The following is a 10,599-nucleotide window of genomic DNA, read 5'->3' as shown; positions in this document are numbered from 1 at the left end:
CCTGATTCACAACCCTTGGTTATATTACTTATAGGATTATAGTATACGAGTAATGGACTACACTGTTTTACCGCAATGATTTTGTTTATACTCTCCACTAGCATTTCTATTCAGTGTTCCTCCTGTGCTGTGTTGGGATAAAGTGACAATTCGGGTGGATTCTTTCAACTTCAAACGCGATGTGTTCTAATAAAGATATCGTCACTTCAGAGCAACAGTAAGATATCTAATCCCAGAAATAACACTAAGATATCTTACTGTTACTTTGAGGCGAAGATATGTAATTGCACTTGAAGATAGATTATTGCTCTTGGTCACAATTTTTGTGTGATTTTTAAATACCCTTAATTCTATGACCATGTGTGTGCTTGCAAAGAATTATAGCATTTATATATTACGAACTTAAAAAAAAAGAAAAGAGTACTATAAAGAATATCCATGCAAAGGCTTCCTAGGTAGAAACATAATATAAACAGAATAATGAGATATTTCAAGAAATACAGTGCAAATGTTTCACAACTGAATAATTTATTTGATCTTTGATGACCCAGAACTTAGTTTAAAAATGTGGTATTAGTTGAAATATAAACTGTCAGCGTTAGTTAGACATCAGATTTTTAAGGAAAAAAATATATATCTTGATAGTGATGAACATTTTATTTATAAACTTGCGTTACAGAAAAGTCTTCATGAGACATCGCACAGTTAAAGATATGTATACAGATAAAAGAGTCACTTCATCACAATTATCGTGTCCCGCAACAAATGAGACATTAGAAAGCAGCAGGCTTATTAATGAGTATTATCACAAGGACTGCATTGTGAAGCTGGGATTTAGTAGTAAAATACATACTTTAATTCGTGTATGAAACATATCTTTAACTTGCAAACATATTGTAACGCTTCTTATTAAAAATATGCTATAAAATATAGAATGCCTTAAGAGTTTCTAAATTTCTTTAGAAATTCAAGTCGAAAAGGAAATCTAACCTATTAAGCTTGGCTATTTCTGCAGCATTTATCTCAGTTATGGATGTTTGAGATTAAATGTGTTAAGACAAAGGTGTGGGATTTTGTAAACGGGCTTATGTGTTGAAAAAGTGGTGTCAAACGACGATAAATATTGGAGTTTCAAATCTTTGGAACGTTGGGTTGTTTATGATTTAAAGTTTTAAACGTACTTTACATTTTAAGGAATGAATATTAATTAATTAATTGATAGCATTCTATAAATAGTTTATGTAAAAACAGTAAATCAATATCATATAAGATTATACTCTAGAAAGATAACACTGTTTTGAGGTCCTATTCATTTTATTGGAAGAAAAGTTTCGAGTATCTTAGAAGTCACATAACTGACTTTAATTCGAAATTATATTGGATATTGGAACATTTTTTTCAATTTCAATTCGGTATGAATGTGAAAAACATTTCATCACATTCATGAGAGTCATCATGTTTTGAAAGAAGTTAGAAGTTTAGCGAAAATGAAAAAATATTTACTCATATTTTCTAATTTAATGTGCTAAAGCAGTAACAATTGGGAACTGTTTATTCAGTATCTTAGACAATTATTTATAATGAGTAGTTTGCTTGCTCTAGCTCATCCTTACTTGTCGTATTCTACTTATACGACTAAATCATTGATTAAAGTAAATGATTGAATGTAAAATTGAAACTTTACAGCGGTATTATAAACACGCTAAATGAGTGCAAACATGTATAAAAAGTAAAACACACTTTTAGGTGCTTTCAAAAGCGTGTTCTTACATCCAGTAGCATCAGTCTATGCTTTTATAATGCAATACGTATGTAAAGTTTGAAATCAAAATGTTTTCTTTTTTTAACTCTAAAGGTGAACCTCTAATAATGGACCCTTGAATATTTGACGGATCGAGTATGAAGGACAATAACAACAATAATCACACTTATGTTGTAGATTAAAGGGGCTGTGTATTCTATCTCTAAATTTATTTCTAACAAGAATACAATACAAGACACAATGCAAGGCTACATCCTAGGCATTGGCGGTGGTCGAGCTCCTCCTCTTAGGTGCAACAAACTGGTCATTTGGACCAGTCGACCTTCAACGACCAGGTTGTTTTTCAGGACAATATACACACTCGTTTATATATATACAAAATATTTAGGACTGGAGTTCAGTCGGAGTAATATGTTATTCGGATTATCAAACCTGATCCTTTTAAATTCAAAAGGAATGGTTGAAATATGCTTGTTAAATCGAGTAACTAAATCTTTCTCATCTATGAAGCTCCACGTTTTTACCGCTTAAATCTCCTAGTGATTTACGATTTTTGATGCATATTTAACATGTTATGATTTTCTCCAGAGACTTCGTTTAAAAGATTTTACTTCAACTTCCTATAATATTATACTGTACACAAATTCACACATTATAGATTAGTCACTACACACGTTGAAGTTAAAATTCACTATCGAAACACTTGGTAAAAGTGGAGGTCTTGGTAAGTGGCTACATTACTATCTTGACAAATGAACTGAATTTCTAATCCATCGGTGGCATTTGTGTTGACGGACATTCATACTAAAAGGCTTTTGATTCAGTTACTCTTTATATACTATAGACAGACCTCGTTAATTCAAACTGAACAGTAGGTGGATCGTAAGAACCTATCATTTCAATTGTGAAACATGATCTCTTAAACGCTGTTCGACTCTTGTTGAAGATCTATTTTCATTTGGAAGTCTCTTAGAGATTTTTAATTTTTTGATGTGAATTCAAAGCGTTAAATATCAGTCTTGAGTCGGTTTTGAAAGTATTTTAGTTTAACCACCTACATTATTGAGTGCACCATTCCATACAATAGATACAATGTTCTTCAATCGCGCCCAATATTAACGGATATGTATATTACGAAGTTTTTAATTAAAAATACAAATCAGACAGTAGAGGTGGAGGTATGGGTAAACATTAAAAGAAAGAAAGAAATACTCTGACTATGCATTACAAGAGAGTTATTTACCAGAAAATGTGGTTACTCTCAAAGCAAATTTCATTCATTATTATTTAAGGAATGCTATTTCAAGTGGGGGAGGGGGGAGGGATGCGTGATGAAATTCTTATCCACGCGTCGTAGTCATTACATGTTGACTGATCATGTAACATAAGTGTCCATTATCATGAGGTTCTCCTGCATTGAGTTTACATAATAACAATAATCTAATTATGTTCTTCTATACATTTATAAAAAGTATACATGTATCAACTTCCCCGTAATAATCCGAACTTGTATGGATGGATAACTTCAAACTAAAAGTAAAACATGACACTTTGTCACAACACATACAGATTTATTTTTTCTAAATAAAAAAAATGTAATAAATTAGAAATAGGGAGAAAATAATAAATAATTTTGTTTTCTTGTTCATTTAAAAGTGCTTTAAGCTATTGATACGTCAGTCAAATGTGCAAGAAACTCTAAAACCAGTCTTTGTTAATTTTATGGATTTAATTATTACCTAATGAATTTAGATTTATTACTCTCATAAAGCTCTAAACAATTCTACCCTATTATAACATTATACAGAAAGAAAGGAAAAAATGTGCGTTGTTATAATTTATGATAACTTTTATTTACGCATTTGAAGATTTAGTCTACATACCATTAACGCTTAAAATACTACACCTCTTTCTGAATAAATCTATTCGTATAATTATTAGTAAACCATGATAAAGCTTAGTATATTTATTTAAAATGAATCACTCCACCAAAGTGTTGCTTCTGAAAAAAAAATAATAATAAAACTTGACTTTTTAAAATGAACCGCATTAAAAGAAGCTATTTATAAACTGAGGAAAAGGTTATGGTATTTAAGTGATCATTGTTGAAATTTAAAAAAAAAGAAACAGATGAAACGGAAACCTTGTAACTGAGAGCTATGACATGCAATGAAATCCTTGCTTTAAAATTTAATTAAAAAAGCATCAGGAATAATTGAGAAGTCCTAAAGCATAACGGACTCGAGCTCATTTAATGGATCGTAAATTCAAAATTTATTTACAGGTTTATTTCAAACCATTCATCTGATCATTATCTATTAATCGTGATATTAGTGCCAGTAATACATTTTTGGACTGCATGATTCTTCGGTAAAGAAATTTTATTTCGAAAGGATCTGATAATCAGGTTGTTTTATATTTTGTTATTTGAAATAACTGTTGAACAAGCTTCCTAACTTCTTGCAAATAAATAGATTTCACTTGCATTTCATATAAAACTAAACAGAAAGATCTAGTTTTTGAAAGCTCTTTTAGAAAAAAGCTACTTGATGGGAAACGCGAATAATAGCAAAGTAACAATATTCAGCCTATGATTAACCCTCTAGAATTTGGCAACTTTGCAGTATGTTTGAAATCACTAAACATTGAAGGGTTTATGCGTTTGAAAATAGCATCGCATGATGGCAACAGTGTTATGCGTTTACAGCTTCACAATGCAACACTGCAATAATAATAGACGTCATTCAGTACAGATATGTTTACATTTATGCAGAGTACGAACTACATTATAGACAAAAATCAGTAATGTTCATTACACTTTGTTTTTTTTTACCTTTCAAAATGTTGAAGTAGCCACCGTCATTCAATGCTGGCAGTTAATATGTACACACAGGAGTATAGAAGAAGAACGGAGAACTCTTCAAAAGAGCACCAGATATAGCGTGCGCGCTCTACTTACGTATTCACAAAATACTAACTTTCATATATAACATTCATCCAGTGTTTTTCAATTCCTTGTGTGAATTGGCATGCTAGTATTAAATAATTAACACTAGTTTTATCTCTCTACACGCACAATCATAAAGCTCTAGGATTCGGGTTTGAATTACTAAATTGAAATAGCGTTTTAATTACAATTCTCCAATTCTTTCCATTGAACTTTTAATGTACAATTTCTACTAAGCATTTATTGGTTTTAGCTAATTATGCTTCGTAATGATTCTCTTCCCTAAAAATAATATCTGTAAATGTGATGTTCTTCTGCCCTTTAGGTTCATGTTCATGGTATCATGTTAACGCTCTTCCTGATGTCAAGTATTTGACATCGGACGTGAACATGATATCAAGCTCTTGGTATCTTGTGTAAAACTGAAAAATGCGATATCACATTTTTACTTGCTACCATATTAATGCATTACAATGAAGAGAGGGGCAAAAATAAAAAGGGCGGAGGTAGATTTCGGAATTTCAAGTCGATTTTAAGAAAAGTGATATCATTATCTTGATCTTTACAACGATTAAGTAACACATATTTGTTGGGATATATATATCTATATTAAAATTATAAGAAATGTTTGCCAATATTATTGCGATGGTATGTCAACGTTATTCGTTTTTTAGCATTCAAAAGTTTTGGATCACATGATGAATGTAAGATGCAAAGTTCGTTTGTATTAGTGTTGTGATTGGTTTGTACCCATTAAGAAAATGACGTCTATTGCAATTAATCAATTGATTTAGTTTTATCAATGCATGTCATTACAAGCGTAATTTATTTGATCTTACCATTGTAAAAACAAGGTATTAGGCTTAAAAAACAGATTTTTAAAAATAGCAAAATAAAAAAGTACAATCATTGGTCGTCAATAATTTCATATTGATCCTTTTAATTAAAGTGTTGTTTTTTTTCCAGTTTGTGAGGTATTAAAACGAACTTCAATGTATTGACGAGATTTAATAAAAGTCACTTTAATTTCATTGAGCTTTAATACAGCACTATTGAATTCTTTTGTTTTACTTGAGAAGAACCATACCACTTATAAACACTTTTGACTTAGTATTTATTTACTACATACGTTGGGATAGTTTGAGGGGATTCGTCCAAAAGGTTGATGATTGGTGAAATTGAGACGTTTAATTTATTGCTGACTATTCTTTAGTTGCTGCCATCTTGAGATCAAATCTGTAACTATTGATTCTGAATGTCGGTTATTCACTTGCAACAGAACTATTGATGCTTCTACACGTTTTAATACTTTCCGAAATTTTTTAATTTGTTTTTAATTAAAGGTTTGCTTAGCTTCTGTGCCTTAATAAGGCCTCCATTCAAAAATTTCATTTTAATAGCTTCAGAATTGGTTTATATGATCGAAGCTAAATTATGACACAAAAGTTACTGTATTATTTTACATTTTTGCGAGGAGATGCTATGTTTTTTTAAGCGTACGATGTAGTTTCCTTAAAGGGTTATGACACTCCCATTTGGAGACTTCTTTACTTCATCTAATAAGAGTCGAGGTATCTCTTGTATTTTCTTTAATCGAACAATTGAACCTATTTTTTATGTTTTTATCTTTGTGTTTTGATTATCAAGAAGTGTTTAAGTATGTTACATTTTGGGCTTGAGCCCTCTATTTTGCCCTCAAAACTTTTTTTTCAGTCGACCATAAAATTAACCGAATGATACTGCGTTCTGGCAGATTCGAGTCAACACGAAAAATAATAAAATTTTTAGTTCCTTACTTATTTATTTTTCACGTAAAATAGATTTCACACAGTTATCTAGGTGAACGTCTCTGCTTTGAGGTATTTTCCATTAAATGCAGAAAGTTTACGACACTGAAATAGCAAGCATACCTAGCAGTACTGAAACTAAATACATTAACAGCAATAAAACCACTTCATTAAAAATTATTAAATAAATTTCCCTTGGTATACGAATTATTGTATATTTCTTAAATACTCAATCATGAGCAACTGTTGAGAATTAAAAAAAAAAAGAATGTTTAAAAGTATTATTCATTCATGTAGAAAAATATGTACTGAATTGTATGCAAGCGTGATTGTTTTTGATTTGATAGGATTGTTGCTATGAGATGGCTGTGAACCAACGAATTATCAAATCGTATAATTTAACAACTAAAACCCAAAGATAGCACTTAGGTGTCTTAAGCATGATGCGGAAAATAACACACCATTTTTCCAGATCCGATTGCATACCAAATGGTTTTGCAAAAAAAAAAAAGAAAAGAAAAGAAAGAAAAGAAAATGGTGTTAAAAGTATTTTTTACATTTACTAGGACATTTTTTAAAAATGAAAAATACTTATCTTTCTTGCATTTCAGATGGTACCAAGCAACATGAATATAATTAAAGCATTCTCTAAAGCCATTAGGGTTTATCAAAATTTATAGAGAGAAGGGGGGGGGGTGTCTTTAAACACCAAGTTTATGGAGGTAAGTGAATGATAACGTACCCTTTGTTGGAAAATTGAGTGAAAGGTTATTTCTTTCATAAAAAGTTAATTAACGTATTACACACCATATCTTGTTGTTATTCATCTGTTTTGTATTTGTTTTTTGCATTTATGCATGAAACATTCATGGAAGTTTAAAAAATAGCTAGAGAGTAAAATAATGATGAACTTTTTTCAATCACCATGCAGAAAGCTTCTTCAAGTTCCTTTTCCGCACATTACGTCAACATAAAACGACAAAAATCTTGCTCCCGATGCCACGATACGGTTTTTTTTCTTAGTTAGCGTATAAGTAAAAATGAAGAATTTTTAATTGGTTTATTATTGAACTAATGTAGATGTATATCATCGAAATTCGTACTAAATGCCACTTGAATGGAGCTGTATGAGATCTAACGACCAAACGGCACGACCTTGAGGGTCACGGATTTGGACAAAATTCTACCTATAGGTCCATTCCCACTAGATATGAGCGCAGGTAAAGCGGTTTGACTGCATAAGCCCTAGTTTCTTTGCAATGAGGGTTCGAAGTTGCTAGTTTGGCCCCAGAAATGCAATGGCATATCTATTGGAATTTCTGAATTCGACACTGTGTTCGATCTCCCAACACCTTTTTCATCTTTTGTTAGTAAATATAGTATAAGAGAGAACATGTATTTATTTATGGGCATTATCTAAGTTATTTGGAAAGTCAAAACGATCTTGTATTTTTGTTCTTTTGTGTGCCATGCGCATTTAATCAGAATTTTTTCTCTTCTCCCATTTTTTGCTTATCAATATGGGATATCTTGGATAGCAGGCAATAAATATCCAGTTAAAGTAAATGTTATTATTAGCAAGCGATAAATACACTTGTTACCAGCAGACGATTAATATAAAATGAAAGTAATTAGTTTCATTTGCAAACGATAAATATCCTGTTACTATGTTATTTTGGCATTCAAGTTGTTGAAATTAAAAGTAGCAACCAATTTGAATTTGAGAACTGCTTATTAAAAATTAGTATTCAACGTAATTAATTCAAAGATAAGCATAAATACGGCTCATTCTGCAGTAAAAGCTGCTGAAAAAGCGATAAAAATGGAAATTTTAAAGGAAACTCCATTGCATTTCTGGGTCCAAGTTATCAACTTTGGACCCCCGTTGCAGCCGAACTAAGGCCTATGCAGTCAAACCGCTATACCTGGGCTGATATCTAGTTGGAATTGACCTATATCTAGAATTTTATCCAAATCCGTGACCCTCAAGGTCGTGCCGTTTGAAAGTAAGCTTTAACACGAGTATTTAAATAAAAGTTAAATAAGCAAAAACATAAACAAGCATAGAGTTTTTTTATTAGCAGAATTTATCTGTTTTATGCAGATTTAATTGCTTTAAATTTATAATTTTACTCTGTTTTTTTTTGTAATTTTTAATAATATTTTAATGAAATTTTACTTTTTGTGTCATGAAAAATGTAACTTCTCAATATTTCTAAAGATTCAGTAACATAGCATTCTTCACTAACATGTTTGGCATAAGGTTAAAATGTAGATTCTACTAAAACGTGATGCTTTAAAGGATAAGCAAAGGAATGCTATGTATCGCTGGTGGTCAACGGGCTGGTTTCATTGACATACGATTTTTTGATTTTTTTTTTTTTTTGAAAATCCTGTGTGAAGAAAATTTTATATGGTTAAGGTGTTTATGTATTTTTATGCGATACGGTAATGCAATTAAAAACCTACTGAATAAATATGCCATATTCACATCACTTCACGTTATCAATTGTGTTGCAGTTTATTATCAATAGTTTGAGTCTAAGTCAATATAAACCGCCTATTATCATATAAAACCCATTTAAAAAGCACTATCTTATATTAAAACATATAAGATCATTCCGATTCGCTTGAAACAGATTACAAGTCGAAAAATCTATAAGTTTGAATCGCATCTCATAAATAAACGAACTACAATACATAACAGACATTGAAATCAAAATATTAATGCATTCTTATCAAAATATTGTTATTCAAACTGCCATGTGTTTTCTCAAAAACTTGTATTTGAAGGAAGTGCATGGCTCTTAGTCATTGCATTAAATTTTCTTCTTACCGATTCAAGATTTTATCTTAGTTCTTTTCTGCCAAGCAAAGTTTGGCCAAATGTGCTTATATTTGTTAATATTTATATAATGTATTTAGCTACAATAGTCATTTATTGTAAATTTAAAATCTATTTATAAATTCGATTCATTATATGTATCTTTTGAAATCATACGTATATGGGTTACTTACAAAGATTCTTAAATTTTAAAATGCAAACCAGCAATCAAATTTGCAATGTTAAGAGTAGACGGACAAGTGAAAGTGAATGAATATACTCCAGTAAATGAAGAGCTCGTAATTTTTTTTAGTCAGTAAGGTTTCAAATAGATAAATCTTTCTTAGATAAATTGGTTGATTTAACTTCTTTCTATACAGTTACAAAATGAAACGATAAGAAAATGTTGAATTTGTCTACTGGTTCGACGTGTTCATTCACTGGGTTGCTGTACTTTTTTTTCACTTATACCCTCAAAAAAAAAAAAAAAAAAAATACATAAAATATATAAATAAACATATAAATACAAAATAAATAAATAGAATAAGTAAATAAATAATTAAAAAAACCCCGACGCAATGTAACACATCTTTCAATCGAAAAAAAAAAAACAATTACAAACATTATTTTAATTGCTTTTACTTTCATTTGCCAAATACTATTTTTTAACGCTGATACGAATTTTTGAAAATGAAATGGTGTTTAAGTGTTCATTTAATGGTGAGTATATCCTATCTTGAAATTAAATGTCTTAGAAGCAACCAGCGCACAGTGAAGCGAAGCTAAAATTTCAGATAACTACAGAAGCACAGGTGCTAATTTCGTAAGTAGTTTTTGAACCATAACTCTTAAAGCAACCGCTTCTCAATGTTTTTCAATTTCTAATTCAAAAAACTGAAGAAAAAAAATGTTCTGTATTAATCGTGATGGAAAATTCCAGTCCCAGAAAAAACAAAACAACTTGCTGGATCTTGTGGTAGCAAAAGATATAGAACCCTAGTAAAAATATGACTCCTGATGTTCTGATGAAATATGTAAGCCTAGAGGAGATAGATTAGTTTAAGACACAGAAAAGCTATTAAGAAAACTCATTCGTATTTATTTTAATAACCATTTTCGTATTTCTTTTAGTTTTATCTTTTAATCCAACATTAAAAACATTTTGAAGAACTGAGGCAAGAGAGTAGTTTCAAACTCTTCTAAATTCAATTTGAAGTAAAATATAACTCTTGTTAACTTTATGAGCTTCATTTTAGGAATAACCTTTTTGTATTTGAAA

The sequence above is a fragment of the Uloborus diversus genome, chromosome 3 (assembly GCF_026930045.1).
Source record: "Uloborus diversus isolate 005 chromosome 3, Udiv.v.3.1, whole genome shotgun sequence".
NCBI lineage: Eukaryota > Metazoa > Arthropoda > Arachnida > Araneae > Uloboridae > Uloborus > Uloborus diversus.
This window is presented reverse-complemented; position numbering follows the sequence as displayed.